Source organism: Zonotrichia leucophrys, chromosome 1A (assembly GCF_028769735.1).
Source record: "Zonotrichia leucophrys gambelii isolate GWCS_2022_RI chromosome 1A, RI_Zleu_2.0, whole genome shotgun sequence".
Taxonomy (NCBI): Eukaryota; Metazoa; Chordata; class Aves; order Passeriformes; family Passerellidae; genus Zonotrichia; species Zonotrichia leucophrys.
In genome coordinates, this window is record NC_088170.1 from 25,713,744 (window position 1) to 25,728,109 (window position 14,366).

General features: G+C 38.3%; 1 protein-coding gene across 9 annotated transcripts in view; it reads right to left on the reverse strand.

Moving 5' to 3' along the window:
* The window catches only part of KCNC2 (potassium voltage-gated channel subfamily C member 2), a 101,226-nt gene that overhangs the window by 10,647 nt on the left and 76,213 nt on the right, over nucleotides 1-14,366 (reverse strand). The window lies entirely within an intron of this gene.

Consider the following 14,366-nt stretch of genomic DNA (forward strand, 5'->3'; position numbering starts at 1 on the left):
ACTCATTAGGAAAAATGGCAACAATTTCTTTAATCTCTACTAAATTGTCGGAACTTGATTCAGTTGTCAAGGTTCCTTTCAAGCAGTCCCCATACACACCTACCACAGCAGTATTTACACATGTCCAGCTCTCACACAGTGAAACATGTGGGCTGACCCTAACAGTCTTGAGATTATGGTTCAGAACTCACACCTGTCTTGAAGAGCACCTCACAGGGATCTAGGAGCAGATCCAAAGTCTGGGTTTCCTTTAGATTTTCAATGATTTACAAATGCAGGATATTTAGTGATAGAAAATGCCTTCTGTGTTACAGGTAGAGTTGGTTGCATAGCCTACTATGTTTGTAGTCATCCATCACTGATTCTCTTGGGCAGCACTAAAAGTAACCCTTCCAGAACCTCACACACTGTGGTGGCACAGCTTTGTCACATTCTTAGGATCCACAATCCTGCTAAACAGGTTACAAATTCAGGGCAATCCAAACAAAAAGGGAAATACAAATTCAGTTCTAGTAGAGGCACGTGAATTGATAAAATAGAGGTAAATAATCTGGAAACAGCCATCACAAAAGATTATTTAGGACTTAAAAAGCACAGATTGCCTGATCTTCAATTCAGCCATTACAGCTGAATAACAGAACATCCAGGACAGGATCTCAAAAATTAACACTGAGCCAAACAGCTAGAGCAGGAGATAGATTTTCTTACACTGAGGAATATACACCAAATGAAAAGGTGTTTTGAGGTCAGCTGCTCCTTTGCTACAATAGTCAACTTCTTTTCAATGACATTACAACCAGTTCAGCTAGCATTCAGCAGCAGTGGTGAAGTATATAAATAACAAAAGTTTTTATTTTGAATTTGCATCTTAATAAACATTTTATAGCCAAAATTATTCTGGGGGAAAAAGCCTGCTGGAGACATGAAGACTTTTGAAAGTCTTAGGGCCCAAGGAGTCAAAAAGTTGCCAAAACAGGTTAAAAATATCTAGTATCTAGTTACCACACTGAAATCTTGAATGTAATTGGAAAAATCTAGTTGCAAGGCAGACAAAATAACAGCCATAAGCCAGAATGCCTCTGTTCTGCCACTTTAATCCAAGATACCACATTGTGGCAAAACTGATTTTGTGCACTTCGGATATCAATGACTGAATTTAGTATTAGCATTCATATTTAGTGTTATGTGCCAGAGGAACTCATTTAGGCTTGCACAATACTGAATGCTGGTATTTTTCTAACACAGAACACTTGTTAGACAATAAAATATTGTCACCACAACCTGTAAAGAGAATTCCTTTTATTCTGGAAACAAGTTTAAATTTGCAGTGCAGGTTGGGCAAATTTATTACATTCAGATTCTTGAGATGGATCTATGAAAAAACCCATATAACTACCTATATCAGATATTTGCAGGTTATTTATGGCTTCCTTTCCCCAGTCAAGGAAACAAAAGTTATTACACCATGCCCTACAATTTCAAACACTCTAAATCTGTTACCTTTCAAAAAGTACTGACTCAGAGACTGAACTGAACACTTATCATCCAGTCTGGACTTCTAGCCACAAGCTAAGCAAACAATCTTACACTGTCTGATTTTTACCGAACAGGCTTTTCTGCCCTTGCCTTAACTACAAATTTGCTGCATGCTCATAGCTCACAGCACCTGACACCAACATACACAAAAAAGCCTCAGTCTTGTGTGGGACAACTTGTGAGAGTCAGCAAATACAACTAGATTTATAAAACCTAAGTGAATTAATCTCAGCAGATCTTTGCAAAACTTCTCCACAAGAGAGAGAGAGAGAATGTGTATCAGACTCTAAGCCACTGGTGGGCTAAGAATGACCCTTGGGTGTCTCCTAGAGCAGCCTCCAGAATCCTTCTACACAGTCAAGCATGGAAAAAGCAAACAAATCTTTGGAGGCTGAGTCACTGAAGCTAAGTCAGCACTATAGTTTGTAATTTGGGAAGGAACTTTTGACAGATAAAATATTGGGCAACCTCTTCAACAGCAACACTGGTGATTTCAGACAACTGTGAAAATTTTTTTGTCTGAAAATAAAAGAAAACTACATTCAACCTAACCGAAGTAAAATTTACCAACAACTCAGATATAACAAGGATTAACTGTGCATTCAACAATGCAGTGAAGCCAACAGTATGTAAATAATTACCACTGTTTTCTGGACTGTATTTCAGAGTCCATTCAGATTCAGAAACCTTCTAAAAATGCCAAATACCACAAAAGTAACTACAGGTAGAACTGCCTGACAAGCTATTTATTACTGTTTTGCTTAACATTGACACTGCACTGACATTGCACTTGGCAAGGCAGATTGAAATTTTTAGCTGTGCACCTACATTCAGTTTTTTGTTACCCCTAAAGGAAAAAGACATTCAGTCATGCCCAAAATCTATTTTAAAGATAGTCATGTTCCAGAGGTTAGAACAAAGACAAGAAAACACTATCAATCTGGTGACAGATTTCTTGGTAAGCCTGCAATAAGCATTCATAGAAATGTAAAACAATAAGTTGTACACATTTTTCCGTGCATATGCATGCCATCACTGATTTTGAGCAAAGACACACGTTCCTTTTATCTCTCATTGCATTTGGTTTCAAACTGCCAGCTCCTTGGATGAGGAGGGAGCTTGCATAGCATCTAGCAAGATGAAGCCTCATACACGAGACCTACACTGTTACTGCAATAATCAGAGGATTCAGAGAACATGCAAGAAGCAAATGCAAGGAACAATGCAAGCAGGAACATTTTATGAGTCAAACAACAAATGATTAGGGATTAATCTTGCATTAACAAAGATGCTTTGTTAGTATTATGTTACCTATCAGGCAATGTGTTGAAAAGTTTTTCATACACAGCTGCAATGATAGAAACTAAATGAAGTCATGTGCTATCCCCATTTTATGCTTTCCTTCTCCTTCATCCTAATTCCAGCTTCTCTAAAGTAATTAGCCTCTAAAAATACATCCATTTTTGTCATGTGAGCAAGCACCACATTACAGAAAAAGCCAGTACAGATTTGAAGTCACAGATTCCCTGGTGGATGTGCCCAGCCAAGTTCTATTCCTCAGTCCTGCAACAGTTCCTCAGTCCACAATAGCCAGGGTAACACACACAGCTTTCTGGTTTTTCTCCTTTTTACTTTTATGAAGCACAAAAATCTAAAAGGAGTTAGCTTGATCATTATTTCAGAAAGGTTACAGCAAGAGACAATTTTCTGTTTGAATCATTAGCAGCCTTTCACCATGAGAAGTTCTGAAAATTTTGGTTTTGACTAGTTGCAAGACAAGTTCAGCCTTGGTACAGAGCAAAACATCTTATTCACCCCCTTTTCTAAACCAAACATTGCAGCCCTAACACATTTTTTGACAGTCTTCAAGAAAAAGCTGAAGAAAAATTTTCAAATAATATCCACGTAATCATGATCTTTTCCTCATTTCTTAAAAAGGGGTTGTTGGTTTTTTTTAAGTAATTGCTTCTTGTTTGCTTCGATGGATGTGATAAAATTAACTTTCCTCATTTAAGTTTTCTCTTTTCCTCCTGAAGGAACCGTCTTTCTAAGCGACAGAATGGTTGTTGGCACACTCTGCGGCCACTGTTCGAAATTCAAATTAACACAAATTGAATTAATAAAAAGTTCAGTCCATTTTTTCCATATGAGAGCAGTTAAAAGTTACAAAAATGTTCAGTATGTAACACACAGCATGTACAGCATTCCTCATTGAGCAGTTAAAGCTCTCAGGAGGTTGCTGATTCCCTCTGCTCACAGTTTGAAGGCAGTGTGCACCCAATTTTGTTCTTGTGTGTCAGCATCACACGTTCAGACAGTAGAGATTCCATCTCCCAGCTTGTCTAGTTGACAGGATCACCAGCCAAGCTCTGTTGCTAAGTTCTACTAACATTCACAGTAAGTGGATTAATCATATACACCTCAATTTTCAATGAAGCACATAAATCTAGAGTGTGAAGTGCCTGCAGTTAACTTGTTAGAAATTATAAAGAAAACTTTATGATTCTTACTTTGAACTCAGTGTTTCATGGGGGACTAAGTAGCTCAGAGTTTAAAGCAATTTCAAAATTGACAACCAATTCTAGAACACCAAATTGAGCAGCCTCTGGATTAGCAGAACTTTTATGAGTCCAAAGTCATGCTTTACCTTGCACATAGCTCCTTAAGTGCCTAGAAAAATTAAGGTCACTAAAAATTGTGGCTGCAAATGGCCTGACAACAGTATTAGCTCACTCATAGGCCATGTCTGGATTTCCCAGTAGGAAAAGGCACAAGGTCTGAGGAAGCTGTGGCTCACACCTGACCCACAAACATATGCTTCCTTTTCAAGCAAACCCAGACATGGGACTGGTCATTGTCCTGGGATGGAGCCAGGGCCTTGCTGAGCCATTCTAAGGCTCAACAGCTTAGACAGAGCCCAAACAAAGCAACAGTGCAGCTGGAAACTGACTCTCGCACTTAGGTGTATTATACGTATTCATAAAATCAGACTGACCCTAATCCATATTTAAAGTAAGTTTCTTCTGTCTATCCCATGCCCTTAAATGGACAATTATTTCTATACAGTTATTTAGTGTTCCAAAATGGACAGGTCATAGTCAGTGAAGAGGTTTAATGCACAGCAAAGTGTTAATTGCCACAGTCATCTTAACTTCTTGCTTCATATTTAAGTTTTGAATAAAATCTCTCACCATATTTCAGTGTTTTTCCAAAAAAATAAATCCCAAAAAATACATGTATCTTGTCTGGATGCAACTTGTTCTGGGGTTGGATTCTCAACACCTCCTCTTTCAACTCCCCTCACCGTGTAATGTATATTTTGTATCATGAGCACTTAGTAGCAGCTTTTAAGAATCATTTCATTTGAGTTACATTCCAGGACACAGAAGGTTTGCCCTTGACATACTTGACAATGGAAAAAGAAAATGACTGAATATTTAATAAGCCCTCGAAAATACAACACTTAATATTCTTTAATGCAGGTACAGAATTGCCTTTAAAGAACTAAGATCAAAACGTTGCTTTAAATAAATTTCTTCACAGGCACATTATGAGATTTAATACATGTGTGTTGCTAGAACTTAAAATTATTTTTAAAAATCAATATTCCTCCCCACCACACTCACAGACTAAAAATATAACTATAAAGCATCCAAGAAAAGAGGCTGTGATGATTTTTTTCTAAAGAAACTAACTCTGGTGGCTTGCTCACTATTATAACCAAAATCCGACTTTCATTAAAAAAGGTAAGAGATTATTGAACAACTTATTTTTTCTGACCAAAACAAGAGTAGAGGAGTTTCCACTCATGGGTTCTTTGCTTTCCCAGATCATTCATGCTAACCAGAACCCTCAAAACTGGGTAACTTCTGTTGGACAACAGAAAACTTAAATGGAAAGCAGTATTTTTTTGTAGTACCATACTCATTTTGATAAATAAAAAAAAAAGTCCAAACTTTGGAGATTTAAAAATTATTCCCAGTGATGTCTGTTCACATTTGTTAGTTTAAGCCTCATCTTTTCATATTTCAGAATATAAAACAAATTATTTGAAAAAAAATAACTGATTCAGTTTCTTCCTCATACCAACGCTCTGACCACAAAAAGTAAGCTGATCTATGCATTACATGCACCCACTCTCACTGACTGCAAGAAGTTCATCATATTTATGCATTACAAAATTTTATTTTACAGATTTTCTTCACATGTATTTTTAGACTCATAGAGCTATTGCTTAGGCTGAAATAGTTAACAGTTGTTATACCAAAATTATGTACTCCCATCATAAACATAATAAGCTTATATTAATATTTTTTTTTTTGTCTCTGTCAAGTTTCAGAAAAGAAAAGTATTTTTTCCTATAGATCTTCCATAAATTTTTATGGTCATATTTTCCAGAAGCCTTTTTTATTCTTTCAGGAATTCAAACTGTCAGTTTCTGAAATCCCCCTTGCTCTGCAGGGAGACTGAATGAGACCCAGTCAAACAGGGAATAGAGCCAAAATCACATACTGTTTCTAATCAGTCCTATCTAACTTGCAATGCTTATTTTTTAATCTAGCTTTATAGCTGCTTAGTCATATAAAACCAAAGTCTCAAAAAAATCCCATAAAAATGCAATAAATTTGGGCATTCAATGAGAATATGACTCAACTGTGAATGTTACTTATGCAGAAAAAGAAGCTGCATTTGTAAAGTACATGGCATGCTTCACTCAAAGTAGCAACTAACCTTGGCAATGAAATCACAGAATCAGATACCACTTCCAGCTCTAAAGAGAGTTCTTTTTGTTTAGATTTGACAGATTGTCCTCATTTCTGATTTCAACATGATAGATTTTTTTCCCTCTGTTTAATTCCATCTGGCTATCAGGAGACTGTTAAAATCCTAATGTGACTTCAGAATGAGCTCCTGTGATGAACTTCCCCTCTCTATGTAGTTTAATGTTCTGTGTGGCACAACTTGAACATTATTGGGCATTTTACATAAACCCAAATACCTCACCAAACATACCATAAGCCTCTTCACAACTCTTTTTCTCAAAGCTGCTATTCTTCTTCAGCTGTCAGTTGCCTATAAAAAATTATCATTTCAAGAAAAACTAAAAAGAAGGCAAAGTCACAAGTCTTTATGGCATGATGCATTTTCAGTGCACTGTATCTGGATATACTTAGTAAGAAGTACTAGGACATACTTAGTAAGAAAACAATACCACCAAAACCTACTAAGCAAACTACTGGCATTTAAACTATAAGCTCAAGGCAAACACACTATAAATTTACTTCACCACTCATAAATCATATTCTCTCACATTATTTCTCTCCAAAGATTAAGGAATTAGTACAGACACAGCATTTTAAAAAAACCATCAATGGACAAACAAAAACATGGTACATAAAGTATCAGGCACTAAGGCCAATTTTATGTCTCTAAAAATCTGTGAAGCGTCCTCCTTCTGGGAAATAATGTGGAATGTCAGCATTAAAGTGGGTTTTTGTTAATGCCTACATAAAGATTTAACAGCCCAACGTTAGCATCCTAATTGGGAAACTCTGGCCACCATAATATCTCAACCACCATCAAGCCACAGTTAGAACAGTTCCTGCCAATATTTTTGTTTTCATCCTACAAAAAATAGGTCTACTCTTTTCAAATCCCCAGTACAGTTCTACCTCATTTATATCCTCTCCTGCTAACAACATTTGGCATTCAACTTAGCAATTAAACTGCTGCTGTTACAGTTCTACACATAGTCATAAGTGAATGAAAAAAAACAATATGGTAATACTTTTATTGATATACTGTCTAAGAACAGCCTATAGCTAATGTCCAATGTTAGATTTATAGTGCAGCATTATTTACAGCTGAGAGTGGCTACTGTCTGTATGTAGTAGTGAGAACATAAATGTTCTCTTGTTTGCTCACTCATTCTTTTCTCATTTGTTATAGTTTTAAAACCTGTTGTTTTTTATTACCAGCTGGAGCACAAATAAAAAGGTTATTAATGCATCTTTTCATATTTAGAAATCCAGGCACAAAAGTAAGTCACTCTAAGCAAGCTGTTAGGTAAATCAGCAGTCTAACACCAGTTTGACCCAGATACATTTCTGACTCAACAAATCCTAGTCACATCTACATTTTAAAGCAGATCATAATGAAAACCAGAGTTACAAATCATTCTGCAGTTTAATTGCATTTGATTGATATATATCTTTCTAAGGAATTCAAAACTGATTTACAAAGCTACCCTGATTTAGGCATATGCTCTCTGCTCTCCTGCTCAGCATGGAAAACTTTTTCCCCTGCCAAGTAACTGGAAAGATGACTTGATCATGAATTTTGTAGCAGGACCACACCTCATGCAGTGGGATTCCTGGGGACAGGACTGATCTGCTGCCCAGGGCATTCCCTCATACTCCATCCCTCACTGCCCACCATCCAAGAAGATTACTAATTTCCTAAATGACCACTGTTGTTTCCCACTAGGCAAATCAAAATCATCTGACTTGGTTGTCCCATGGAGCAGCTCAGTAAAACACGTCACACCAACACACAGCATACATTCCACTGCATGCTACTGCCTCTTGGAGACTCAGCAGAAGTCCTTGAACAGCAATTACACTGCCTCCAGAAGCTTCCGTTTCCTTTCACTTGAATTTATGAAGCTTGCTTCACTTGTGATTTTTCTGAGCTGTGACTGTTGCAGCAATGTTTTTGGTTTAACAGCTAGCTGTGTGCATTATTTTAACTAGACTTGGCATTTATATTCTAGCAATCATTTTATAAAAAGGCACAGCAAGGCTCACTTTGCCCTTGTCTTACTGAAAAGGTCTGCATGGCTATGTGGCTTGATAAGCAAACCACTGCCACTCATTCATTAAACATTGCTATAAATCAAACAGGCAAAATATTTATAGCAGCTGCAAAAATGCAATGGATGTTCTTCCCTGAGTCAAAGCAAAGGTGAGAAAAAGAGGAATTCACAGCTTGTATTCTGGCCTGGTATAAGACATTCAGAGCTTTCTTATTACTAAAAGAGCATATTCCAAAATGAGCTAAAACTGTCTGAAGGGAAGAAGAATGCAGCTTTTGTAGCGTGCATTTCAGCCAATCTCAAATTTACATAATGTGTCAAATTAGCCTCTCTGTTTGCTTTGTTGCCCTTCTCTAGGCTACCCGCTGTTCACATCATTGCAGGAAAGATTAGGCTCTGGGACCTGGCAACCTGAAATACTACACAGGCACTATCTTTCTTTCTGCACTTGATTTATCATGAGAAGTTCCCATTTGCCTCAATGGGTCAAAACTGGAAAAAAAAAATCTTCAGTATAATACTATTTATTATTAATAGACTTTTACACCCATGCAGACAAATGGAGAAAAGAGAGACATTCTTAATATAAATTAATGAAAATTCTATTATAATGTAGTTTGCCTAGTACATAAATCTCACATCCATTAAAATTACAGAAACATTTTCATCTGTATCATTTCCATCTCACTTAAGCTCTCAGGCTCATTTATGTCTATGTTTCCTCTCCCTGAAAACAAGTCTGATGGCCTAATTTAAAATTACACTTGGGTGAATTCAGAAGAGATTTTGAGGCTTGACGTCCATTAAGATTTGTCATAGAGCCCATCCCAGATTTCACTAGAGAAGCCTTTTCACTAACTCATGTAACCTCTTTTTGTTATCCTGAAGCTAATCAAAACATTCTGGAACTACTCACTAGTTTTCCAGGCCTGTGTCTTTCCTGTACAACATAATAAGACTCCTACTGCCAGTGCTGGAATGAAAATTACTAAACTACTTCTAAAAAATTGAAGGGCTGGAACAATTTTCTAGCTACTCAAAAGTGTATGCAAAGTCCTCAAACTGCTGATTAACAAGTCTCATTTGACTGGAAGCTTTTCCTTCCATACCCTAATCAAGTAGCACTGGGTTAGTTTTTCATACCTGCACCATAGTAAAAAAATAGATTTGATACTAACTAGTACCTTTGCTTCATGATTGCAATTTAGTTATGGGAAAGCAAAACCATAAGGAATCGGATGCCCAGACTGTGGCATTGCCTAACCCTTAGTTGCTTGGTAAGACAGTCCTAATGATGAGCTTCCAGTGGAGCAGGCTTTGTGGAGCAATCTAGGCTTAATAAAAGCAAATCATGAACATAGAAACTTCAGCCTGTGGTTTCCTACAGGAACTGCCACAGTTGCAATTCCACAGAGGAAACCTCTCTGCCACTTGCACCAGCAGGGTAGCCAACAGCAGGAGTACTTTAATTGACTCATAGCAGAGCACACAGTCCCAAGGCTCAGCAGTCTCTGATTCTACCTTGAAAATCCTCTAGGAAGTACAGATACTTTTCCTCCACCCTCAGATGTCAAGAGTTGGACCCTTTCTGCATTTCCAACTCCAATGTGTCCCTACCCTGGTACTTTCTCCTCCTGTCCTTCCCTTCCTCCTCAGCCCCAGCTCTGTTCCTCAGGTTCACTGCTGGATCTCAGACTTCCTTCCTCTCTTCTTCTGAGCAACCTGTTCTTACCTTATTTGTATATCCATGACCTATATCTCTAATAATAATAATTGTTTATTGCCATATGCAGCTCTCTTTCCAGAGCTGATGTGTCTCTGCTCTTCCAGGCCCCAGATTCAGCTTCACCTCACCTGCTACCCAGCTGTTTGTCCCAGGCTGTTTGCTCAGCTTGTTAGTCTCAACCTCTTTATCTTTCCACCTCGCTCCACATTTCTGGACCTTCAAGCCCTTGTCCTTTGATATAAATCACAACCACTCTCCAAAAGTAAGAGATCTTCCTTCTGCTCCAGTGCTGATACCACTCCATGGTCCCCTGGTCCAGCCACCCACTGTCATGTATCTTTTCTCCTCATCTTGCAACCTCATCAGGATTTTTATGCCAGCCTGCACTCCCTGTGCAGTTTCTGAGACTTTTATATTTGTATCTGAAGGGCACATGTGCCTGGAAAGTCATCTGATTTTTCCAACTGAATTGCTGGTCTAATGAAAGATATTTTTTCTTTCAAACCTGGTTTGACTTTGAGATCAAAGCTTCCTCCCCTGCATCACTGAGATTCCAGGAAAATGGCGGGGAGCATATACTGACCCTAATTTTAAAAATCTACCTTCTAATAAAATTAGAACACCTCCTCTTCAGAGAAATATTTACATCTTTCTATAGTTAAATCACTGAACAATGTATAAAATAGAAACAGTATCTCATCTTTACTCTTTTCCTAGGCCAGAGAGGACAGTGTCCTTGCAGCTCCTCCATGGTCTCACATGACCCTCAGAAAAGTCTCAATATTTTTTTAAAAAGAAATACTTGAGATACCTAAATCAATGCACCTTCACACTCTGGTACAGCTGAAAGAGTACCACAAGAAGTACTTGAAGAAGAATTTCAGGTCAGAAGGGTGTTTTTATGAGAGAGGGAAGGGTAAGATTGCTGAAACTCCTGAGCCTGATGTATGTGAGTATGTTTCAAGTTCACAACACAATCACATAGATCAAAGCTAAATTTAGAGACTGTGAATTATTCATTGCAACTGTAGTCAGCTAGGCTTACCTGAACCCTGAGGAACCAAGCATATCACCCCAGACAACACTAGTTCACATGTTTTTTCAGACCTATCTTTTGGCTCCACGGTGCAAAAAAATTGCATGGGTCAACCAGTTACCCAGAATCTTGTTGAAAGTTTTTTGAAAGATAGGTAAATAACTATATGTAGCTTACTTCCACTTTTTAATACATTAAAATTCCATTTAAACTTGTCTCCAGGAATGCAGAAGTGACAGCTCAATTGAGCAGAGAAAGCAAATGTAAGAAAGAGAAAAGCCACCAGTGCAACAGCTTTTAGGACAGTCAGACAACTGTGACATTCAGATTTCATCCTCTGTTCAAAGCAGACACTTGAACTGAGATGAACGATAGTTCAAGGCTCTCCTCTAGAACCTGAGAGAAGCATAGCAAAGAGATTACACAAGTTTATGAGAGGGATTATATGACACTGGGCCTGTGATAAGAGAGGATTGGAATCAGAGACCCAAGAGGTTCCCCCAGCCCCTTGCCCCCACAAATATTTCCAAATCCAATTTACACATCTATTTAACACACAGATTATGTTCTAAGCTACTGCCATTGCAAGTATTAGCCCCGACTCTGTGAACAGCACCATTTCAAATGTATTCCTATTATTTAGCTTAAACATTCTCTTAGAGCTTCATCACCAGTTTGCCCAAGGGACTGACACTAATACTTACTCTCAGGGCTGGACTAATCAGCACAAGGACAAATACCAGCAACGCTGTGCATCATCCTGCTGAAGATTCCTTTATTCAAGAGCTTGCTGTTGATGAGCAGAAGCTTGCTAACAGCAGAGGGGAACCATAGAGGACTTGCTTTGTGACTTCAGGAAAACCCAGGACTGAATTCCTGTGTCAGACCTGTCAAGCCACTATGGTATATGTACTTCTTCACAACCAGGTGCTGATATGGACAAGAGAACTCATCCCAATCCAGGAGGCTTCAGAAGAAGCCTTCCCAAAATGCCAGGGAAAGCTACTGTTTGTCTACTGCTTATGACTACTCATCTCTTTCAGAGGCATAACAGCTATGCAGAAAATAAATATCTTTATCCATTTCCTTGTGATTCCAAATTGCCTCTTATTTTTTAATTTACATTATTAGCTTACTTAGGAAAAAATCAATACTGAAATAAACACAGCGGACCCATTCCAGCATCTTTTAATTACATTCTCCACACAAAGGAGTGTGGGAAGAAATATAAATTAAATCTAATAAAAAAATTGGATGTTCTGGATGTCCAAAATTCACCTACAGTAAAGCAGCCACCAGTAAGTAGTACTCCAATTATCATGTATGTGTCAGAGTGAACACGCCATTGAATTTGCTGGGGGAGATGTTTTTCTGTGCAACTAGGGCTTTGGGCAAGCTAAAGGCAAAGAACTCTGCTCTGGTTATCTTCACAATGGGCTGGTATTTTTATTTATTTATTTATATATTTTATTTATCATTTCGGCTGGTGTCTTTCCAAAGATTCTCACAGCAATGAAAGGCAACATTTGCAGCATTCAGTGGAAACATTACATTAAGGGAGTTCTCCAGAGAGCATTTCTGTGATGAAACCAGAGTGAGGAGATCAGGCACTAAAGGAGATCTTTGACATGTCTGGAGGATGTTGCTGATGATTATGCACAAAGGGGACCATGGGAGAATGAAGTGCCACTGCTGCCACTACCAGGCAGATTATGCTCACTAGAGACCTTTTGTGACTGTAATCTGCAGAAGGAGCGGCACGCAATGCTGCACTGAGGCATCCTTTGCAGCTTCTATTTCCAGTTTAAGTTTTACATGGCATATTTACTGCTGGCACTTTCCTTTCAAGACTAGTTACATCTGCCTGCATACTTCTCTTTAAAAAAAGAGCAGGTTACTTGTACATGGAATTAGAAGTGCTGTCCCTGATGAAATATGCATGTGACATAGCAGCAGAAGGTGGTCATTGGTGGTGTTTATAAGGCAAACCAAAAAATTAGCAGGATGCCATTGTACTTACTAGCCTCCTAAATCCATTTATTGACCATGAAGTTTCTTTGTTCCTTAAGATGTCCCTTCATAACTGTACCAAAACTGCATTAAAACATCAGCTGTGGGTTTCTTCTGAAGGGGGGGAGTTGTTTTTGGACTGAAACTACTTGGACAGATGATCATTAAAATAGTTTAAAGCTTATCACTTGCAGTGTTCAGGATTACTTTGCCAAGCAAGAGCAGAGACACATTAATAGACTGCATATAACAAACCACGAAGACTGTGGGAAACAGAAGAAAACTTAAATGCATGAAATGATTCTTTCCAGTTTGCAGCACATAGGAGACAGCATTCATTTTTAGGAATAAAATGATTCTTCCTTTACTAAAGAAGATGCTGCAATATAAATGTTAGCCCAGTCAGTCAGATATTTCCCCCCACCCTCAACAGATGAATAGCTCAGAACAAAATCATTCAAGATTTTGTGTGCAAGATTTACCAAGTATTCTATGTTTACAATTATATTTGCAGTACAGGTTACTTATACATCACTGTGTTTGACCTGCAGTTTTACATCAGGCTGCTCTGGGACACGTCTCTCAGTTCAATTATGAATTTGGCCCCTGGGGAGAGACAGGGGTGGTGCCAGGTTACCAAGGTACCAAGGCTGAGAGTAGCATCTCCACCCAACAAATGGAAGAATCTTGTGACTAAGGGAATTTTTAGCACTGCAATAAATATTGATCTGATTTCACCAGCTGCAGTGACTCCCATCTGTGAACCTATTCTTCTCCAGAGAAATGAAAAGAGAAGTTACTTTCTAAATTAGTACATAAAGAATCACCTATACTATATAATATTCTTCATCCTCCCTAGCTCAAGTACTCCTGATACCACTTTTACTGTGCAGGCTTGCATTTTGAACCCATGTGCCCATAGTTCCTCCTGATTCTGAGCTCAATTCCACCTCACTGGAGAAAGAGCAGGCAGCTCTCAGGCCACAACACTATTATAGATTGTACCAGTACCAAAAAAAAGGACTATTTCCAGCTTCCTCATATAGAACAGAGATGAAAACCATCAAAGTTCAGATAAAAATAACCTGTCTCCCACATCTATGCAGTCTGGTTGCTTCCAAGACCTTCAGGCCTCTCACTTCTCTGTCACTGCATTCATTTAGTCTAGAAATGAAAACTCCCTAAACTGTGAATGGCATCCAGTTATAAGTGAGGGTGTTTGGATAAGTCACTGTGCTGCAGTT